This window comes from Diadema setosum, chromosome 18 (genome assembly GCF_964275005.1).
Source record: "Diadema setosum chromosome 18, eeDiaSeto1, whole genome shotgun sequence".
Classification (NCBI taxonomy): domain Eukaryota; kingdom Metazoa; phylum Echinodermata; class Echinoidea; order Diadematoida; family Diadematidae; genus Diadema; species Diadema setosum.
This window is the reverse complement of record NC_092702.1, coordinates 3,322,099-3,345,863: the sequence shown is the minus strand read 5'-3', so window position 1 is coordinate 3,345,863 and position 23,765 is coordinate 3,322,099. Positions and strand designations below refer to the sequence as shown.

The 23,765-nt window shown below is 39.4% G+C and overlaps 1 protein-coding gene across 1 annotated transcript in view; it reads left to right on the top strand.

The window, feature by feature from the left end:
* The window catches only part of LOC140241655 (rho-related BTB domain-containing protein 1-like), an 83,999-nt gene that overhangs the window by 27,944 nt on the left and 32,290 nt on the right, over positions 1-23,765 (top strand). Inside the window, exon 2 of the mRNA XM_072321398.1 lies at positions 12,808-12,878. The gene's annotated coding sequence lies outside the window, so the exon portion shown is untranslated. The remainder of the gene's footprint in view (positions 1-12,807; positions 12,879-23,765) is intronic.

Here is a 23,765-nt window from a genome sequence, read left to right as displayed (position 1 = left end):
TGCTATGATATAGTCAATATTGATTGACCAATGGTAATCAGACGAGATGATTCTGAATTGAAGCCATATTATCTTTGCTAGCTGAAACAGAAATTATTAGCACCACTTTAAAATCACGACTAGAGTTAATGCATGCCGCATATATGAGCTGAAGATACTTTAAAGATGTGTAGACAGTGATATTAACCCATTGAAGACGGGCTGATATTGCTACAATACGCATTTTCCATAGACACCTGCCCAAGTATAATCAGGACTTGTCTTCAACCAGTTAAAGCAGTCCTTGAGTAGTACTTTGTTTTTGTCAGAGTATGTTTCCAAGGGCTGTACTACATAGAGAGCAGGGTACTGTGATGGCATTTACTTCTTTAAGCTTGCACTATGTCCAGTTTCCAGCATCATGTTGTGAATTTCTGCAATGCCAGGCAAGAAAAATCTCCCAACTTGTATTCTAGGTGGTATGAATCACATTTCTGCATCATACCTTCAGCCATTGAAACTCTATGGCAAAATTTCCATCCCGACAACTTTAGGCTATTGTGAGAAGCGTTAGTCACGCCAATACATCTGCATTCGTCCAGAAAGTTGACCTTCCATTGGGCCCTGGTAGTGACCGCCGGCACACAAGGGGTTAAATATTTAATGAGATGGCCCGTTCAATTTTAGATGAGGTAGTGTTGGTGTATCATTAATCTACAACGAGCCCAAGGTGCCATCACTTGAAATACCACAGAGACTCCGGACAGGAAATGGATAGAATTATTATTTATAGCACATAAGAGCAAACTCCATGCACCTTACAACCCCCATCTTCCCCTGTTCAACTGTGTATGTACATATCTGTAAATACTTCCTGAGAATTTAGAAGTCTGCTGATTTCATGAAATTCAAGAGAATGGCCTTGTTTGGACAGTCATGCTATTGTCAATGATAGCAAATTAGTTCCTAACCACCAGTTACATTTAAGTGGTCCTTATCATCGATGTGGCCTGTAGGACTCGTAGTTAGCTAGCAGCAAGCTGCACTTTGAAGTGCAGTGGGTCACATGCTATAAACCCCATTTCATGCAAGTCTAAATTTTCGTGAATCGGGACTTCCCGATGATTTTGTGAGTGGTTACATTCGCGATTGTGGAGTATTGAACTGAACGGAGAAATGTGCATATATGTGTACGTCACATTCATATTGAAATCAGAGTCAGTTTTTCACGAATAGCACCTGACTCGCGAAATTTGCAATTTATAAATAAAAACCTCGTGAAATATTCGGCAGATACAATATACAATAGCTGTCCTTTCTGCCAGCCATTGAAACAATCTCAGTTTTTGTAAAGCTGCATGTCATTCTGATAGAAACAAAGAAATCTTTTTTTTTTTTTTTATATCATTATTGCTGGAGCTAACGTTAAATTGTGCGACATGTAATTCAACCACCACTGGACCTAAAAATACATGTAGTCTGTCATTACGCAGCGTGACCTTATTGTTCTGTGATAAGTTTAGCTATTAATGGGAAAAAGAATAATTTTTAGAGGCTCTCTCTAGTTGCTGAAAGTGGGCTACCCCGGCTGCCCCCATAAGCTTTGCAAAATTGCTCTTGTGTTTGGGGGAAGTGTGTGATGTCCGACAGCAGAGGTTACATCAGGGGAAAAGTTTTGTTTTGCAAAATTCCCCTGCCCTGGTTCGAGATGGCAATTTGTGAACTTCCTGCAAGCGTCTGGCGTCATCCCATAAACACGATGAACATCTGCACATTTTCTGACTAATCCCGAAAGCCCGAGAGAATATCAAGGCAGTGTTTTATTGAAACCTCAGACAAAACAGTGTTTTGCTCAGAACCTCTAGAGGTTCATAAACCTTTGTATGGAAAGCATAGAGGCTGTCTTGTGCATGTTCATGTTTTCTTGAATACATTATAAATGAAGTAAGACAAGCTTCTGTTTTCTTCTAACTGTCAAATAAAGAGACAACCATTTGAAGTCTTTATAGAGTAGTTCTATACTCTAAAGCAAGAAATATTCGTGACATGAAATTTTCAAGAATTGGGGCCAACGGCATCTTTTCGCAGCATTAGATTTTCTTGAATTGCTAGTGGCATTCAATGCCTATAGTGTTAACAAGAACTTTCAGGTGCATTTTGATTTTGTGAATCTTGGCTCGCGCGAAATTCATGAAATTTTGTGGTTTTTATGATATTGTTATGCCAAAATGACATATTATGCATATATCAGTGATCATGTTTCCTATTCTGAACAAAAGACCTCTCTTTTCCAACAACTTTGTGAATGATGTTAGACATTGTGGGAACAGGGTGCCTTTAAATGTCTTTCACAGATATATGGCACTCTTTAAATGCTGTCCATCATTGTGACCATCTTCTGATATCATCTATTTGTTTGCAGCCACATGTGTATAGGCACACTTAAACAAAAAGAGAAACTTGTGAATTTCTGGGTGCTGGAAGTGAATTGCTGAGTATAGAGAGTCAACACACACATTTGAATGCACTGCATTAGAACACATGCAGTTACCAGAGAAATATACACTTTATTGTAATTGTGCATACCATTTCATTGTGTACAATTCTGGTATTCTGAACCCTTCATTCTGAGGAGTTGCAGTGTATCTGTGTACAATAGACTGGTTATTGTGTAATCTGAGCCAAGCGTGTCAGCTGTCTGGCAGTCGTCTTCACGAGATATGAAAGCAGTCTGAGCGTAACATCTTTTCTCAGCTGCATCTTGTCACGTGGTTGTCTTCCGGAAGCTGGGAGTGATCAACATCGGTGCTAGACCATCAATATAAAACTGAGATCCGTGTCACCAGGATTTACAGTTTATGATGAAGATACACTATATGTGACTTGGTGTACCATGTAGTTGTGTGATGGGCCCCAAACTGGGAAAAAGTTCAATGGCCTTAATAGGAATGAGGGGTCTTCGTGTGATTTCATGAATCGTTTGCTGACTTCATGTGATGTCATGAATAATTTGCTGGCTCAATTTGATGTCATGAATGATTTGCTGACTTCATATAGTGTCATGAATTACTTGCCGCCTTCATGTGATATCATGAATAATTTGCTGACTTCTAGGAATGAGGGGTCTTCATGTCATGTCATGAATCATTTGCTGACTTCATGTGATGTCATGAATAATTTGCTGGCTTGATTTGATGTCATGAATGATTTGCTGACTTCATATGATGCCATGAATTACTTGTCGACTTCATTTGATTTTGAGAAAAAATTGCGGACTTAATGCACTGTCATGAATTGTTTGCTGACTTTGTGTGATGCCATGAATAATTTGCTGACTGAATATGATGTAATGAATTGTTTGTTGACTTCATGTGATGTCAGGAATTATTTGCCGACTTCATGTAATGTCATTAATTATACGCGAACTTCATGTGATGTCACAAATTATGCCACTGCCGACTTCTTTTGCTGCCGACATCATGTTGTATCATGACTTACTTGATGACTTTGTGTTGTGGTGCAGTGCCCTGAGTATGTCTCAAGCATAATGTCGGAAATGACGACCTTGTAAAGACAGAAGATGATTAACATTACCTAAACAAATTCACGTCTCACAAGCAACTCACCGTCAAGTTACCAAGGCAACTCATCTGTTAACAACAGCAGACGTTATCATAAATTACACTGTGTCATTGCACAGCCATAGTGTTCTTAAAATTTTTACGATGTCATCTTAAAGGGATGGTATAGTATTGGTGGAGGCAAGAATTTGGCTTTTAACTTTTTGCAAAATACCAAGAAACCACTTACGAAATAGTAGGGATGCCTACAGAGCATACCATTCTAAGAGGAATTCAAAGTTTATTCAATGAAAATTGGTTTTGGAATGGCTGAGACATCCAAAAAAACAAAGTAAAACACAGCAATCATAATAAAAGGTGGGTCCCGCCTTTTATTACTGTCGCTCCGTTTTGGATATTTCAGCCATTTGAAAACCGATTTTCTTCAAATAAATGTTTTTAAATTCCTCTTGGATGCTCTTTCATATTTCATAAGAATTTTTTTTTTTTTCATTTTCTTACCAAGAATGTTAGAAAAGAGAAGTTGGGTCTCAACCAAAACTATACAATCCCTTTGATGCTTGATAATCGTATGATGATCATCACTTCTACATGATTAACAAATTGACATTTCCCCCATCATACATTCTACTTCCAAATGAAAACATTTTTGAACTGTGCAATTCAAATGATGGAGTTGAGCATGATAATTGAATGAGAATTACAATGGGGCATCTTGCAACATGTCCTCTTGCTATCTTCAAAGTGTTGTAGATATCAGCTCCCTCTATCGTCTATCCATTCTTCACACATCGCGGGCTCTTCGCATTTGCCCAGCAAATTAGCATTGCTGCTGCCGAAAAATCCTCCCTGCTCAGAAGGTGATGCTAGCGAATGCATCCAGGAAGTATCGCTTTCAGCGTGGTGTGAAAACGCCGACTTTGAGGTGTGGAGAGATGGAGGGTCTACATATCATCTGTTGTGTCAGCACTCTTTTCCTCGGCTGTAGGGGTGTTGTTTAAAAAGATAGAGGATTTGTGAATTCCCACTTTTGATGGAGACCCGCAACTGATACACTGGGTTTTACACCGTGTTGAAAATTCTCTGGATGTGTGATTGGATCAGTGCTTTTTAAGTCTATCACAGGTAGAGAGGGTTGAATAGGAACTGGTTGTCATGGTGATGACACACTTTCAAAATGGCAGCCCACAGTTCTTCAAACAATTGTAGCACTCTTTGAAGTGAAATTCCCAATGTTGATATGAACAGACAGATAAAATGTTCGTCAAGATCAGACATAAGATAAGAGTGAATTGGATGTTTAAAGGTTCGCATACATGTTGGAAGCTACAGCGTACACATGATGATGTCATCTCCTCACTATTCTTCCCTTGATTTATACACAAAGTATGATTAGAATATTTGTGATCAATGATACAGCAACTGCAAACTCTCCCCCTAAATGCCATTGTTTCTTGTTATTACAAGCTTACAATAATTTCATGCAGAAGATATCAATTTTGTGTCAAAAAAGGGAAATTTAGTGAAGATATAATGTACAGTGTACATTAGTTCCATGGGAAACTTGTGAGCTGACTTCCTGTTCTCTGCCAACTTGATTATGTAATTTACGACCAATGTCACTGATTTGTAAACTTTAAGATTCCATAACTTTCTTATGTTACATTCGATTCTGATGAAACCTCTATCGTGTTGTTTACAAGTTTGATTTTATCATATTGACCATAAAAAGCCAATTTAATGAGTGGGATAGCATTGTGCAGTCATATTTGAATGCCTGTGACAACTTCGTGCATCCCCTTACCTAATGTATTCCCAATTCATATGTTATCTAGTTGGGTAGTGGGGGTATTTATATTTAGCCTGAGTTAGCTGAAAGTGTGGAAATTTCAAAGAAACTTGCATGGATATATGGGCATTCAGTTGCCATGAAAGGCATTATGAGAAAGAGTGAGATTTTGTAAAGCACAATAGTGAAATTTTGAACAAAATTGGATGAAAATAAAGGAAGTTATGAAGTTGTAAAGTATGACTAATTTTTACAAAACAGTTCTTGAACAGTCAATATGAATATAATGCAAATGAGTGAGTTGATGATATCATCGCCTCACAACTTGCCATATAGTACACGTGCATAAAATCTTGAAATTTCCAGCTTTTAGGTTCAAATGCTATTATGCCCCAGTCTCAAATCCTAATATGCCTGACTGCTCATTATTTTGAGCTTATTCAGCCAGGAATAACAATGTTTTACACTTCATAGCAGAAATATTGAATTTTTAGCAAAATGGTGGGAAGGCATTGCAGGAGTATTACACACAGGAAAATAAAAAGATTTCATCCCCATTATTTGTATGTCATGTTTTATAAAAAGATTACAGTTCTGTGTGATCTTCAAGACCAGCATGGGGAATAACACAGTGATACCAAGCACTGTTGTGAAAGTTTAGTCTGGCAGAATGGGAAGGATGCGGAAAATGGAATTATGTTCTTACACGTTGGGTGACAGTTCAGATACATGAATGTGACTGCAGGGGTGCTGTCAGTGGGGGGAAACCTTGTGGTAAGTCATTAGTGGTCTTGACACATACAAGCGGAGATTAGTCTTAAGCCATGTGTCATGTTTAGGCCACAAATCAACTTAGTCAGAGCAGCTGCAGTGTGACTTGAAAGTAGTACACGATGGTAGTCTTTTGACGCACAACACAATACATTTTGAAATTGTATGACTGCCTTTGAGCAGTTGTCGAGCATATGTTGTCTAAAAGCAAGAAAACTGAGTCAGAAATTATAGCGGTCGTCTGCAGTAATGGAGGAAAATGAATCTGATTTATTTTGTGCTTCAGAGATATCGGAATACCTAACTCATCATGTCATCACTACATGTTTTGTGTGAGGAAAAAAAGCTTCAGCCAATTGTTGACATCGAAAGCGGGAAATGAGCAGAGTAAATCGTGAAATTTGTCTTTACATCATTTATTTACCTCGTTCAGCAGCAACATACCTTACGCCAATTGCTTTGTAATTATCTTGGTAAATATCTCAGGGGTAAAACACCTGTCACTGAAGCATATATGGATAGGAGGTTGCCATGACAACCTGTGGGGAATTCTAACAAGAAGGCGAATTTCCCCACATACATTCCTCGTTATCCCGCCTGTCAACACTAGCAGGGGAGGGTACTCCTACTCCATTGCCTAGTGTCTACCCAATCACTGGCATCCATCCACCCTGACTCGAGGAGTTGCGTGAATGTTTGCACGTCATGTCTGGCCACATTGCAGTCTCTCAACCTGCTCGAGGGATAGTATCAGTTGAGGAGCAGAAGGGCGTTGACTCTGCAGGCTTTATCGGTTTAAAATGCCTTTTTGCCTTCAGTACTCTATGCTGTGTCAGTAACTCCTGATTTGTATCTGTGTCTAAAAACTTTATAATAACCAAGTTGGCATGCATTGTGTTTAGCCTGTGTAAAGGTAGCAGAATGCAATAATCTTCAACAGGTCAAGAGAGACAAGGTGTGTTTGAATCTACACTGCAGCTTGTGCAAAGCAGCAATAAATCCACGTCATACGTGAGAGAGATGCAGTCTACTGAATGACTTCCCCGTGGCAAGGCTATGTAAGCATGATGCCATTTGCATGTTCCTCTTCCGACCCCCTGCTTGTACAGAGACTGAGAAAGAGGCCATTTGCATTTATAGCTCAGCCAGACCCAGACTGCATGTGTCTACAACCCCTGGAGCTCTGTACATCATTGTGAGGTTAGGTATTTGACGGGCACAGCATGTAAATGTATGTTGGCGTGTTAGACAACGCAGTAGGGATTTTAGCCTGTTGCTGCTTGTATTACCCATGAAGGAATCTTTGTGAAGTTTGTCCTACCATCCAAATGTGTGAGTCATAAACCATCTTACCCATTCCCTCCCTCCTGTTGTGTATTATGTAGTCTATTTTTTCCCCATAGAGATAGTGAGATTCACACTGACACAAATTAGTGGGATACAAATCTTGAGATTTGCATTGTGATCTAAATCTCAAGATTTTTTACCTATGTGGACATGAAAATCCCACTTAATGTTGCCATCAGCTCTGCGATCTCCCCCCCCCCCCCAAAAAAAAAAAAAAAAACACCTTGTGATTATTTTGGAATTATCGCGATAATTTGAGGTGTAGTGCAGTAGTTCACACTGTAGAAAGTGTGGGAATGTTGGAGCAAAAAATCATGAGATTTTTATTCCATCATTCAAAACACACATCACAACAGCACACGAACATAAGGGCAAGTTTCGTGATTGACAACAACGGGGATGGCTTCATCCGCTTTCATCCGCTCCAGAAATTGACAAAATTGGCGAAAATTGGCGGTAACAGAACGGAAATAGAACGGACGTGGGTAGTATGTAGTGGGGATGTCAAACGGATGTTCATCGGAAGCCTAGCGGATGAAAGCGGATGGAAGGGGATGACAGCTCCGAAGGGGTTACCGGAGATAATTGCGAAATGGACGCATAGCAGAAAAAGCGGATGCAGAGTGGATGCAGAGCGGATGCAGAGGGGATGCTTTCGAAATGCTTTAGATACGAGATGCATACGCTTACATCCTTTCTATTAACGTGCTATTAACGATGTAAAGACGTTCCACGTACCATATCTTTCCTCCCTCTTTCCGTTTTTAGCTGCTGCGGATGTGAGTTGCGAGGATGCCCAGAGGATGCAGAAAGGATGCAGCGGACGTTTAAGGGATGCCGCACGGACATACAACGTTTGTTACTCGTATGTCGCGGATTTACATCGTACACAGCGGAAAGTTCATCCGTTCTAAAAGTTTTAAGCAGCTTAAAACTTTTTGCGCGGATGAAATCACAGTGGACGGATGCTCGATGGATAGAGCAGATGAAACACGTATGCGATGGGTACACAGCGGATTCGTAGCATTTTCCAACGGATGGCAAGATTTTTTGTACGCTTTACATCCTCTTTGCATCCGTAAGTGCAGTGGGACCGGGCCTTTAAAAGTATTGATGTCTGAAAGAGGTCAACAGTAACCTTGTAAAGGAAACAAATCTTCTGTTCTAGGATGATGAAAACTCTTCCCTTTGGGACACTCGCAGTGAGACATCCACTGTATGACTTAAATGACAATATTATTTGCTTAACCCGTTGACTACGAGTCCCGAGTATACTCAGGCAGGGGTCTATGGGAAATGCACGTTATAGCCAAATCAATCCATCCTCAACGGGTTTAAAATGCAAGTGCAGGAAAACTGTATCTGTATGATTATCTTTCTTCTTTCTTTTTTTTCTCTTTTTTAGCTCTCCATTTTGGATGTTCTGGAGATTTATACATTGTTAATGCTGAATCCTGACCAACCCAATTTCGTTTCTTGAAATCAACAAGTAAAGGCTTCATCGTATAGTCCCTCCATGTGCGTGATTTGCACTTGTCGCCTTATTTGGATAAGAGACTAAATGGCAATGTGATGAACTACTTTAGAAATGGACATTTTTCTGGATGTGGAAATATCTGCACATTCCACACAGCAAGAAGCTAGTGCATAGAACAAAGCATGAGAATTTTTTTGTTTTGTCACGTATAACTTTTGTTTTCATGTTATGATTCCGCAGAATTGAAAACATGAAAAATTCATCTTGCATGGCCCGAGCGCAAAAAGAAAAAATCACTCTCACAAAATTTCTGCTTTTACAGTTTCTGTGATATCCAAGACATTGCCTTGACTGGACTTCTCATCTTTCTGTGTAACATAATACAATGTTTCCGTTGCAGTAATATTGTGTGAATTTGAAGTGGTTCAAAATTCATGTACTTTGTAATATGAGAGCAAATACAGTGTATAAGGACATATGATTCATGTATTTCTTTGATGTTTTCTTTTGATTTTAAGCAGTCTCCCATCTATCTACACATTTGTTGTGGTTTCTCTCTCCTCGCCTTCCCATCTATCTGCTCTCTTTGAATTCCGATTGGCAGCCTGCCCAAACTACCCTGCGAAAAAGAAAGAGAAAAAAGGAGAGTATTCCTTGGACAAATTAAGACTTCAGCGTTGTCCACAGCTCAAGAGATAGGAACTGTAAGGACAAGTTTGGGGGAAAGATGGGTGCCAAGTTTGGTAACAAGAAGTATTAAGAGAACAGGAAATGTGTCACTGACAAGTTTCAAGAGTGTAAAAAAACTAACAGACTTTGTTTATCATTTGAAAGAAATGGTGCATACATTGGGTGGAAGCCAACAACTATGTGAGAATCATTGTAATGTTTGAATGCTCGTTACAGGAGTTTCAGCAATAGCCATGTTCAACGGGGATTTAGCTACGCACTCGGTGGCTAGATCATGTCGATTAATTCATCGGCTCAATTGCCAAACGGTGCGATCAGGGCAACTACCAGGACTGCTAATTGAATCAGAGCGTCACACGAACTTGATTTATTTTGTCACCATCAAAGTGCACTGTGTAAGAACGTTCCGCATGTGTGCTTATTTTAGGGGGCCAGGCAGGGCGTTTATACATGGCATGAATACGAGGCTGTTTTGGTGCAGTGCAGATTCAGCCAACTCACACAAAGTGACCGTCAATTGTATTTTGGTCATGTTGGTCAGGCACAATACTTCTTTTATTGGGGGGGGGGATCTTTTTCAAGAGAAAGTCCTGTGGTTTATTGTGATTTTATTTGTGAATCCATCCTGTTATAAGTAGCTTGTATATATTCATACACTAATTTTGTTTTATAGTAAATTTCACTAATGTGTACAAGCCCTGGGAGAAAATGAACTGAAAGCTGTAGCAAACTATGACAATTATTAAGTGATGTTATAGAGAATTTGCATCACATCTTTACTATGCATTCAAATAGTTTTCAGTGAGAACAGAAATGGGGAAATTTATGTTCACGGGTAATGTCGAAGAATGTTGTCCAGAGTTTGATGGCTCCATGTAGATTTCAGAACAATTTGGACTTTAAAAAAGTGGTTAATTTCGTCTTTGTCATGATTACAGGGAAGAGTGTATAGATAAGAATGTGTGTGAGCTTAGTTTCAGCAAGAAAATTAAAGACAAAAATGTTGACAATTTTCATTATCCTTTCAAACTTTTGCTTGATTAGTATTTTTGACAAATGAGATTTAATGTTTATAGCCTATAGGGCCTAGATCATGTAATTCTTAGTACCTCCAAAGAAATGATGCAGTTCAAAGTTAAATTTGTTTTCTTTTCCTGATATGTCAAGTTCACTTAATCAAAAACATTTGACAATTTTTTTTTCTTTCAGAGACAAATCTAATCAGTTTAGTTGGAAGTAAAACATTTAGGGTTTTTTCCAAAGCTGTCATAAGTTTGCAAGAACCCAAACAAACTCGTCCGAGACAGCAAAGAGGTTGACGTGTGGTACGTGGAACTTAGAGATTCCGTCGAAGGACGTTGCTTGGGTATTCCATTGCTCTTCGGAGTAAACCTCAAAGATCTCCAGGATTAGTGTGCCAACTGCGTTCTTTCCGACAGTGCAAAGTTTTCATTCCCTTGGCCAAATGCCTGCACGGGAGGTCATCAAACTTTAAAGGTGTTTTTAGGCATTTACTCTCAGAAAGTTGCAGTCTGCCCATACCAGCTTGTCACTGAGAAGCATGCGTGGGACTATGACTAGCTATGATTATGACTTGGAATTCGTATGATTTGGGCTTGGAATTCTTAACAAAACAAAACAGAAGATGAGGCAGCTGGATAAACTCAGGCTCAATTCTGCTACAATCTGGCCGTAATGCAACAATTACAGTTTGATATGGCTCTTGATATCTGACAACTTTTGTGGCAATTAGCCCACTTGAATGAAAATGAATTTGTCATACACTTGATAAGGATTTCATGTTGATTGATAGAGCATGTAGTGGATTTTTGTCGAAGCTTCCTCAGATGTGTCAGATGGGGGGGGGGGGGGACGATATGTTTATTGTACAGATTACAAAATATGTCAACAGCTCAGATGTGTTCAGTTTTGCTTCAACTTCTTAATATGTCTGTCTATAGCTGTGAGGACCGAAGGTGTTAAGATATATGACTGATTTTGGGGGGTTTTTTTCAGCTCGTAAAATATCAGAGTCAAGTCCAAGTAGCTGATGACATGTCTATGGCATCTCTTAAAGATGAGATGCTCTTTGTACATTTCATGACATACATCTTATCCCTTCCTTTGGGTATAGGTGGTGCCGGTGGTGTGACTCGCGGTAATTCTCGCATACTTGTATTAGATGGAGCAGAGTTTCACAAGTGCTACCCCTCGTGTAGCCAGCAATTTTCAAGTGCCATATTCAAGAGCCCATGAATTACATAAGATGCGATTGGAAGCGTGCACGAGAAATAAAGCACAGACGTATTTGAAATCACTGGATATCTCTTGATGCAAGCAAAGTTCATTTCTTTGGTTTCTCTTGAAAGCTGTTATTGATTTAAGAATGTACGTCGCTCACCCCTCGAGTTAATCAAACAGTGGTGTAATTAAATTCTCATTACAAAGACATTAACCAGATCAGGTTCCGAAGTTCAAAATCCACTTATAGTTGATATCTGTTTATGTCCATGTATAATTATGCTGACGTGACCGACAGAAACTTGTGTATCACCATCTCAGGAACATATTCTGAGATGAAATCTGCTGAACAGCAAACCTTTATGCTTACTTAGAGTTTACTGTCCAAATTTATCATGAACACCAATGAATAACTTTTTTAGGAGCATACTCCCTTTAAAAAGAGGAGAAATAATTTTGTTACACTTTCAGCACCTTAAGACACAAAGATTTGCTTTTATTTGTCTTTAAAACAGGAACGGTTAGGTGCCCTTATGTTATGACTGAAATGCAAACATAATTCCATCTTTAGTTTTCCAAAAGTCACACTTTTATTTCTTCACTGTTAACTAGACAGATAGGAGCAATTTTTGTTTTGGTCTTGATGACCTACCAAACATTAGCACCCAACTACAACTGTCAATTATTCTTGCCATCAGTGCTAATTGGGATGGTATCATTGTTAACTTTAACTAGGTACGATAATACCCCAGAGGCGGACTGTACCAGACTGAAAGAAGAACTATTACGAAGAAGGTGTTGTGGGATAAATTGTTGATCTCTAGACTTGTTATGTTGCAGGAATCTGTCGCAAAATGCTGTCAACCAACCTTTAACCTGTTTGTGTCCTTCCAGTGACTGACACAGAGTTTATAATCTCTCTATCCTTGCAGTCATTGATCCAGTCATCAGGGCGAGAGTGAAATAAACACAGACATTCCTCAACCCGAGGCCTTACCCACATGTGAGTATTAACTGTCAATGATTTGATATCTCTTGTCCATCATGCGATAAAGAGTATTCTTTGTGTTGGATACACAACGGTATTAGCTTTGAAGGAGGACTATCCCCTGCAGGGAAAACTTATGGTAGTCAGAGTGCCAGTAAAACAAAAGCAATGTAGTTTAAATAACTGTGACTAGAATTACCAAGCACACCTTTCTTATGGGTCATGTGTGGTGAACATAGCGTTCATTGAAGGTGGTGAACTGACAGTATAGGCAAATGATCATTTTCTTACCAATTCACTAAAATGTTCACCAAACTACTATTAGTATGTGATACTATGCTTTGAGTGATTCAAAGATTCAAAAACATTGGCAGAATTTGTTTGTTTGTTTTTGGTAATTCTTTCAAATGGATTTGTTTTCCATGCACTTAAAGATAATATAAAGTTTTGGTATTACCTCAAAAGTTTCCCTGAATTTCCTTGTCTTAGTTTGTGTTTCAGGTTAAAGTACCTTTCATATAACTAACACTGTGAGACTTACTCGCCCCAAAGTGCTCTCATGTCTTAGTAATCATGCAATAATGGTTTCGTACCAGAGGCGGCGAGGTAGCACACGTATTGTACGAAACCATTATTGCATGATAACTGCGACCAGCAGCGTGCAGCCCCATACGCATACTGAGTAGCTAACTGCGACCAGCAGCCCCATACGCATAGCTAAATGGGGCTTCGCATTGTAGCTTACAGGATCATGACAGATTTAGTATCGCGGGTAAATATCGACTTAAAATCCATAAATTCTTCAATTTGAAGACTTACCAATTAAGTTGAAGTCTTGGAAACAGGCTTCGGGCAACGTTTGGTTCTGCCAATAGTCCCTTTCTGTTCGAATTGATGACTGAATGTGACTCGGTCGAGAGGACCGTGGGAGAGCTACACTGAATTGACGGCCAGCGCATGCGCACACAAACATCTTTCCGTTCGTGGATTTGAAATTTGTTCGCATGTGATGTGTGCGTATGCGCTGGCCGTAGTAACAGTGTATGTAGCTCTCCCAAGGTCCTCTCGACCGAGTCACATTCAGTCATCAATTCGAACAGAAAGGGACTATTGGCAAAACCAAACGTTGCCCAAAGCCTGTTTTCAAGACTTCAACTTAATTGGTAAGTCTTCAAATTGAAGAATTTTCTGGATTTTAAGTTGATATTACCCGCGATACTAAATCTGTCATGATCTTGAATGCTACAATGCGAAGCCCCATTACGCTATGCGTATGGGGCTGCTGGTCGCAGTTAATTGCATGATTACTAAGAAATGAGAGCACTTTGGGGCGAGTAAGTCTCAAAGTGTTAGTTATTTGAAAGGTACTTTAACCTGAAACACAGAAATTCAGGGAAACTTTTGAGGTACCAAAACTTTTAATTATCTTTAATCGACAAGAGTGCTGTATCAGACGAGATTCAGAAGGCATCAACTCCATAAATGTATGGTGTTAACGCCTCTCTTGTTCTGAAATGGGGATGTATGTTAATGGGGATGTATGTTTGTAGTAGCACGTGCAGGGCAGGATGCATTTATGTGCATAACTTGACCTGATGACGGGATCACTGTAGGAAAGGTTTATGTTGTTCGTCTGTTCTATTAGAGTCTAAACATGTTTAAATTTCAGGTGTAGGGGTTGTATAGGCCATCTAGCACTTATAGACCGATTCTGTGACGCGCTATGTGTATTTTTGGCATGGGCAGTGCCATTACTGCGGTGTCTCAGCCGACCCCCCCTCCTCTCTCCCCACCCCTCTCATGCGCACGGAATGAAAAACTGATGCATGGTTGTTTTAGCCAATAGGCGTCTCGTACTGAGTGCGCGAATGCTGGCTTAGTGCGCGAACCTTTGTTACAAGTGTGCGATAAACATGTTGCCCGTGGGGTGGGGGAGAAGAGGGGGGGTCGGCTAAGACACCTCAAAATGAGCTTATGGCTGCGCCCAGTGCCACAAATTGTCTGCTGCCCTCAACGAACCCGAATCGGTCTATACCCCCATTCCACTAAGCCTTTTTGTAATTTTTTGCATTGATTACTCATTGGAAGCAAAGTTTTTCAGTTCCATCTGCCCACCAAAGTGTATCAAATCACAGTCCAAAGGGCACATGAAAGAAAAAAATATCTGAAGAGAAAGTTTGCCCACTGAGGAAGCATCTTTCCGTTTAAGTTTAATGGAGTATCAGAAGACAGACTCAACAAAGTCTGTGTTTTTGGTTGAGTCTGCAATCAGCATGACTAGGGTATTTGTTGTTTACATTCTTACCACCAGTGTTTATTTCATCCTTGGACTTTGATCAGTTTACTGTGTCATATGACTAAGAATAAAAGGCTGAATTGAGGTGGTCCAGGGTAACCCACACTCCAACATTCACAAGAAGGAGCCATTGCCATGAGTGCACATGGTTTTGGACTTTTCTTACCTACCAAATCAACTGACTTCAAGTGGTCTTTGAGTGTATTTTTGACCCATAAATCTCTTTGCTCAGGGTTCTGTTCAGAGAAAATTTTGGGGAGTCAATATAAAAAACATTTTATTCAATCAAGCATTAATTAGTCTTGGAGCTGAAAACTGGGCAGTCTTATTTGCAGACTTTAAACCAACTCTGCTTTTAAGTGGATCACTCTTTTCCATTGCTTTGTTTCCTTCTTAAGGCGCGTTTATACCGGATCCGGCACGGCAGCACACTGCGCGGCACGCCGTTTTCCCGTTTCCACTGCATACGGCACGGCAAAAAATAACATGTAAATTCCCATAGACAATCAGTGCTCGATCACCGTTTGATTTTTAGCAGCTAGCTCTCGAGAAGTCTTGTAGAGTGACGTAATATCTCTGGACTCTGATTGGCCAAAGTGATAAATGCCGTGTGCCGTGCTCCAAAAATGGCTCTCAGATCGATTCACAAATCCGGCAAAAAATGCCGTATCCGACAAATGGAACGGTACCGTTGCAGTGTAAACGGTTTCGTAGGATTTATTGGGGGAGCGATTTTTTGGGTTGCCGTGATGCCGTGCCGTGGTGCCGTGCCGGATCCGGTGTAAACGCGCCTTTAGAATGTCATTATTGCAAAGTATGCATTGTTACTTTTTATACATTCATTTATACTTTATAACTTTTACTTTACTTCTCTACATTTACTTCCCTGTATGTATACTTTGTATTATGTATTTGCCCTTTGTTCCATGGAAATAATTGAATTGAATTGAAGAAAAAAAAAAGAAACTGTAGGGGGCTTAGCAGGGAAATCCCTATTGCAAGTAATTGAAATCAACCTGTTTGAATTGCATCCCAGAAGAATGTGTGATGACGAAAGGCATTATTCTCTGAGGGAGGCATAGCTTGCCATGGTAACGCTGTCATTGAGCTCCTGTTTCACCATCCCACATACTGAGATATGTGTATGTATAGCAAATGCCCTATGAAATGCCACTTATGTAGACAGTTGGTGTAAGAATAGGGTTCGGGTTAAACATATTGTATATCATGATTATGCCCCTATGATCATACACATTTAGTATATTTTGAACTCTCAACTGGAGGGCCCGAATTCACGAAGGTGGTACAAATGAAACCATGGTTTAAACCATGGACAAAATCTATGGAGCGCCAAGTGTCGCATGGAATATTTCGTTACGAAATCAGTCATTTCGTCAATGAAATGATTATTTTGTAACGAAATGACGACGTTTGGTACCTAAATGAACACTTCGTCCACGAAATGATAATTTCGTTAACGAAACGGTCATTTTGTCGACGAAATGACCAATTTCGTAACGAAATATTCCGTGCGACACTTGGCACTCCACAGTTTTTGTCCATGGTTTAAACCATGGTTTCATTTGTACCACCTTCGTGAATTCGGGCCGAGAAGTCTACATTTTGTTTTCATTAAGGCAGTGGAGGGCGCTTTTAAGAACAATCATTGCTAAAAATGAAATAAACAAATGTTTAAGATTGTAATATGTAAAGGAATATAGAAGTATTTAGTGACCCCAAAGCATAATTTGATTCATAGTGTAGTGCTGTAAGTGATTGGGTTCTTTGTGTGTTTGTGTGTGTGGGAGTGTGTGTGATAAGCTACAACCATGTAAATGTAAAATATGCGTCAGCATGATCTTTAAAAACAAAAGAGATGTGATGATGATAATGATGATCCACAGCATTTGTATAGCGCCATTAATATATCTGTCGTAGAAACATTCAAAGGCACAGTCTCCTCCAAGAGATTTAGCAGTTGAATGCCTGGTGCAAAATGTGAGTCTTGAGTGAGGCTTTAAAGGGACTGTACAGTACTGGTTGAGGTGGGGATTCATGTTTTCAACATTCCTAAGTGAGATAATGAAAAGCCTCTTATGAAATATGAAAGAACATGTAATTTTAAGAAGGATTCAACGTTTATTTGATGAAAATTGGTTTTCAAATGGCTGAGATACCCAAAAAAGTGCTAATAATAAAAGGCGACATGCCACAACTTTATTATCATCTCTTTGTTTCACCTTTTTTTTTCTTTTTTTATTTTGATATCTCAGCCATTTCAAAACCGATTTTCATCGAATAAACTTTTGATACCCCTTAGAACTGCATGCTCTTTGACCTCTCATAGAGTGGTTTCTGAATATCTCGCAAAACGTTAAAAGCTAAATCCTCACCTCGACCAGAACTGTACACACCCTTTAAAGTGCTCCAGTTTGTCAATTTCACAGAGAAAAGAAGGGAGAGTGTTCCATAGGTGAGGAGCGATACAGAAAAATGCTGGGTCTCCGTATCCCTTGAGATGTGTAATGGGCATCTGGAGAGTAAGGCCAGATGAATGAAGGCCATCAGCATCTTGAACAAGACTTGGTGTATACAACCGAAGGAGCATCAAACAACATTGGAGAGCAACTCAGTGCAAAAACTAATTGAAATTTAGAACACCTAAAAAGATTCTGCATTTAGCTATCTGATTGGTTGATTGCTTATCATGTGTCTTGCTGTTAAAACTACTGTTGCATGCTGTTGCTGTCTAGCATACAATTTTTATTGAGGAATTTGGATATTTCATGCTGACGTCACCCACTCATATTTATTCCTGTTAGGCTCATAATCAACTCATAGTTTTTGCAACATTGCATACCTATGACATAACAGTATACCTTTGCCATGCACATTCAGTCACTCATTTTACTGTCAACAACTTCAACTGATTACTTTCGCAAACGACTGTGCCACAGTGTAATGTACAACCATAGGCCTCTCATGAAAAATGGTTGCAATTTCTGCACTAAATTAAGAAATCGATGTGAACCGCATCCATTGACACCTGAAGCATTGTATAAAACAAAATATTACCAGTATACCTGGTCTTTACTCCTGCAGTGGTACAGGATTTCACACTCTGTGAAATATGAGGCACACTATTCAACTTGGCATTACCCCATTGAATGGAGTGCTTCATCTTTCACCTTGTGCAAAATCTGATGACCATTCACTTTTTGTATACTAATGATTATTAACATCATTCTCTTAGTGAATGACATAGTGACTATTAAAGAAAGTATTTAGTACCAGTAAATTACATCCTGAAATTCTAAGCTAGTGTACTTTTATAGTCACATTACTCCGTCTAAGGTCATTCATTTTAGATGGGACTTTGCCGTAAAATAAGATTTTAAAAAAATCATTAATGAGGTCAGATACTTGGTTTAGTAGTATTAAAGATCAGTTTCGATTCTACATCTGATATGACTCCTTGAAGGGACTACCACTGTAAATTTGCACCTCAAACTTTCTTTCTAGCCAGCCATGAACAGACTCCCATCAGAATCCGCTGAACTTCTGTAATGGCTTTTGACTTCTTGAACAAGTCTTGGCATGTACTCTGTATCAGTGGGAAATCGTTGTAGACACTGACATCATAATCAGCCATGACTCCTTCCCCCAAGAGGGCAGCACTCCCTGTCAAGGAATCTACCGTCATCTAAATGTGAAGCCTTTCAGGTTCTCCATCATTTAACCCTCTCTGTGCCAGGAACTTTTGGACCATGTTTACAAGGCATTCAAGGCACACAAAGGCCCGAATTCACGAAGGTGGTACAAATGAAACCATGGTTTAAACCATGGACAAAAACCATGGAGCGCCAAGTGCCGCACGGAATATTTTGTTACGAAATTTGTTATTTCGTCAACAAAATGACCGTTTCGTTAACGAAATTATCATTTCGGGAAGACATGTTCATTTAGATACAAATTGTTGTCATTTCGTTACAAAATAATCATTTCATCGACGAAATGACCGATTTCGTAGCGAGATATTCCATGCGACACTTGGCGCTCCATAGTTTTTGTCCATGGTTTAAACCATGGTTTCATTTGTACCACCTTCGTGAATTCGGGCCTATGGGTTTTACATAAAAAGAAATTTTTCATTCAAGTGTGTTATTATAGCTGTTCTCTCAAATATGTGAAAGCTTCAACATGTTTTTGTGTTTGATGTCCAGAGTAACAAACTTGTTTCACCCGGTCTTGAGTCTTGGCAGTTTTGTCAAAGGTCTCGTGTTCCGGTACATTATTTTCCAAACTCAGCATGGAGGCTTTAAAAGACAAACACTTCTTTTGTGGATCTACACCACATCACATGTAGTCAAAACTAAGCAAACAAAGCTTGAAGGAGGACATGTCAAGATGTCTGATGGTGGAGGAATTCACTAGTTATAAAAACAACTTTTTTAGGATATTTGTTTCCTCTTATTGATTATAAGTATGTTTGGTTAGTTACTACATTGTATCTGAAGGTGTGAGATAACTGATTCTGTTCCTCATGGAGCCTGGTGTCCATGTTCTGTTCTGCAACCCAAAATTAAAAGTATCTTTATTTTAATGGCATTTGTAGTGAAATGTTTTGCAGAGTTGAGAGATTATCCAATATTTCTTCCCCCCCCCCCCCATTTTGTGTGTCATTCTTGTATACGTTTAGATGACACTGTTCATCCAAAGCTTTATATCAAAGTTTGTTTTAAGGGAAATTATATTCTTGATTTTCTTTGTATGTGTGTGTGTAAGTGTGTGTTTATTCCTATAGTGTCTATGATGAATCCATTGATGTTCTTTTATTTACTGTCAAGTTCATGTCTGCGACTGTATGTGAAAACTGGTTGTGAATATTGGCCTTGAAATAAACACTGAAGGTTGAACTTGTGTGACTATACAACAAAGGGCCATTCCTCTTTGATGTCAACTCTTGCGTATTTAATCTCAAAGAGAAACTTTTTACAGTGTTAGATGGCAGGCAGGCCATAGTGATATGTATGTAGTCCACACAACTCTGACGCAAAGCTTCAGACAAAAGGGATATTAAAGGCACAATATGCGCTGCATGCATAATGTTCAACACTTCATATTCCACCCATTTCCTCCACTCTGCTCTTCCCATCTCTCCCTGCATATATTTCTCTGTTCTGACCCAGCGTCAACCTCGCTCTTTGCCATCCGCTTCCTTCTAATTCTTCTTCTTCTTCTTCTTCATGATAACCCGGGCTATGATTTTCACAAACAAATGCATGTTCCTGGGCATATCGAGATGCGGGCTAACATATCGGTGGCAGAGCTAGGCTTATGCTCCTTGCCTCTGTAATGACGTCAATAGGCTCTCCAGGGCCACGTTCACACAGACTTTCTTGCTGTGTTCACATCTGCAACAGATGTCTATGTCATCGTCTTCTTCATCTTCTTCTCCTTCTTCTCCTCTTTTTCCTGTGTCTTTTTTCTTTCTGCCTCCTTTCCCTTTGTTATCTTGTTCTTTTTCTCCTCTTCCTCCTCCTTATCCTTTTCCTCTTCTTTTATATCATCTTCTTCCTCTTTCTCTCTTTATCCTATTTCAATCTCCTCCTCTTCCTCCTGCTTTACCTTATCCTCCTCCTCTGCCTTCTCTTCCTTCTCCTCCTCCTCCTCCTCTTTCTCTTCATTTTCCCTTCTCATCTTCTTCTTTCTCCTCCTCCTCTTCTTCTTTCTCTTCATTTTCCCCTTCTCATCTTCTTCTTTCTCTTCATCTTTGATTTCCTTTTCATTTTCCTCTTTCTCCTCCTCATTTTCCTACAGTCATGCAGAAATGATATGTCAAAATAATCCAGAATTTATTACAGCCACTTTAGTACCTGTCTAGAACGTTTCACACCCCATCCATCATTTTACTGGGGGCACCATGTAATGAACAGTGTAAAAGTAGCAACCTTGGTATCTGTGGGATCTCAATGCATGCTCATCTAAATTAGGAATGATGTATTACCAGATATTGTTTAGGCTGATACACGCAAGTCAGAAATATTGATGTATTAAGTTCAGAAAGAAAAAAAAAGTTTATTATCATTGACTTTCTACGACATGTGGTACAAACAGGAAATAAATGGGATTGGATTTACTGGTTGTGATAGCAGTAAAATGAATAAATATTTCAAGAATTGTGTGTTTATGATAATAGACATATATCCAGGTATTCCGTGCTAAAGCAATAAAGTGCACCAAATACCATCATTACATCGCAGTTATATGGCAGGTTGTCACTGAACTATGTGCATGTGCTATATGCTAAGGGATCACCTCAACATAACAGAGAAAACAGAGAGAACAGCAGGAGATTGTATTCTGCTAACCTATCACATACTTAATGTGTTCATGTACACATGCCATGAATGCCATACTCTTGTGGGCCAGTAACCATTACACACTTCAGGTGGTACATAATTGCATTGTGTGGATTACAATCAGGTGTAAATATGCCTTTTGTTGATTTGCATGCACTCCATTCTTGCTTTCAAAGCCTAGAGAGGATGAGGGAATTTTGATATTGATCAGCAGTCTAACCTTCTCTGCACTAATGATGTGAAATACACTGTGTAACCATTGACATTTTATACAGTGTTATACAGGTATGACTTCATAGTGACATTAAACTGGCATATTTGAGATTTAGAACATACTGGACATTTCCCTGTGAACTTATAAAGGATTAATATAGTACTGCCACTTAATGGATTAGATAATTGTGATGATATGTTTTATATGCTTTTATAATCAAGAATGCAAATTTGTTGGTATGGAGAAGGCTATCCCCAGAATATACAGGGTTGTGCTCTTATCTCTGAAGAAAATGTAAGTTTTGTTACATCAGTTTTCTTTCTGTCTGGGTATTCATGTTAAATGTTTAAAGAAAGCCAAGGATGAAAAGAATCTACGAAAGACTGGTAAAAAAAAAAAGAAATTAAAGAATATGCTCATCCCAGTAACTCAAGAAAAATGAGGAAGAAAAATCTGATATCAAAAGACAAAAGCACTCTCTATGCTCTCTTGTTAGTTTTATGAGAGGAAAGTAGAAAGTTTCTTCTGAATTAGTTAGAATTATGAACTTTACTGTAAATCCTCGGAATTTCTACCAATGTTTGCATGAAGATGACATTTTGTATGAGGTCAGCCGATGTCAAAGTATAATGGTGTACAATCTATTGCTTTTACTATCAAACAACATCTTTCCATCTGCTCTTCAAGTAACACCTGTCGTGTATAGAAAATACATTACTTTGTAGCAGTTGTCTTCAGTGAAGAAGCTCAGAGTAGCTCTAGGAATCAAAGGAGCAGTCGATGCTCACAGGATTGCAATCCCACCCAACTCACAGTAAATGTCATTGTACTAGAAGAACATTCTCCATCCCAGTTTTGTCATCCATGACCTTTTGTCAAAAGTCATTACACTGTTCCATTCAACCAGGTTCTGGATGTGAAATTTCAACATTCATGCGCCATACACCTGAAAATTTACAGGGGCGAAAGGAAGTAAAAAAGAAACGTCTCTTAAGTGGCTACTGTGCATCGATATCTGTAAATGTTTGAAGGACAGATGGATGTTTTGTCTGTGCTTTATTGCTAGACCGTAGATAATGGAGCATGGGAATGGGTGCGCCAATTGGGCGCAAATCCCCCAGGTGTGAACGCACCTTTGCAGGATGTGAAGAAAGCCTTTGTGCGGTGCGCTCTCTCCTCTATGTGACCTGGATTTTGAGGATGGTCCTCTGCCCAATCAATACCGGTACCAGCTGCAGAGTGTACTTAGCCTTGTGCTCTCTGCCGGCTCAAAGAGTTAGAGCACAGCTCACTGGGCTCATTCTCCACATTGCTTGGCAGGAAATCATATTTCCATCGCGTCGTTGTCTCAATGGCTATGAGTACTGCTTGAGCTATGCAGCTCCGTGAACAGAAAAAAAAAAAAAATCACTTGTGGATACAGGTGCATGTATTAGTTTCATTAGCTCCCACTGGTTGGCTCTGTGTGTCCTTGAATTCCCCCAATTTTAATTCCATAGAGATTTGCCTCTTTGTTAGAACAGTAGCAATCCGTTGGTATACCAGAATAATGTATCTGGAGGCAAAATGCATGGGCTCTACCTTTGTTGTAGGATTGTATTTATGTTTACCTGAGATATTCCGTTTGATTGCTGGTACTGATATACAGTGGGTATCCAGTGATCCTTTAAATTTCGTGAAAACTGTTCGCTTGCCTTAAAACAGGGAGTATGGTATCTCTTAACTCTGTATAATAACCCGTGTAGGATGGACTGATTTTGCTACAACACGCATTTCCCATAGACACCTGCCCGAGTATACTGGAGACTCGTCCTCAACGGGTTAAATTACTGTACAATGTATGATTATATGCAATTTTATATAATACTAACTGCATTGATCGATTTGGGAGAGGCTCTAACTCTCCTGCTTTCAGCGGGAGACCTGTCACTTTATGGTAATTTTTTTCAAAATCTCCTGCTCTCCTGCTTGAGTTTGAATTTCTCCTATTCTAGCTGTGTGTGTCTCCCACTCGAGATGTATTTTCTCCC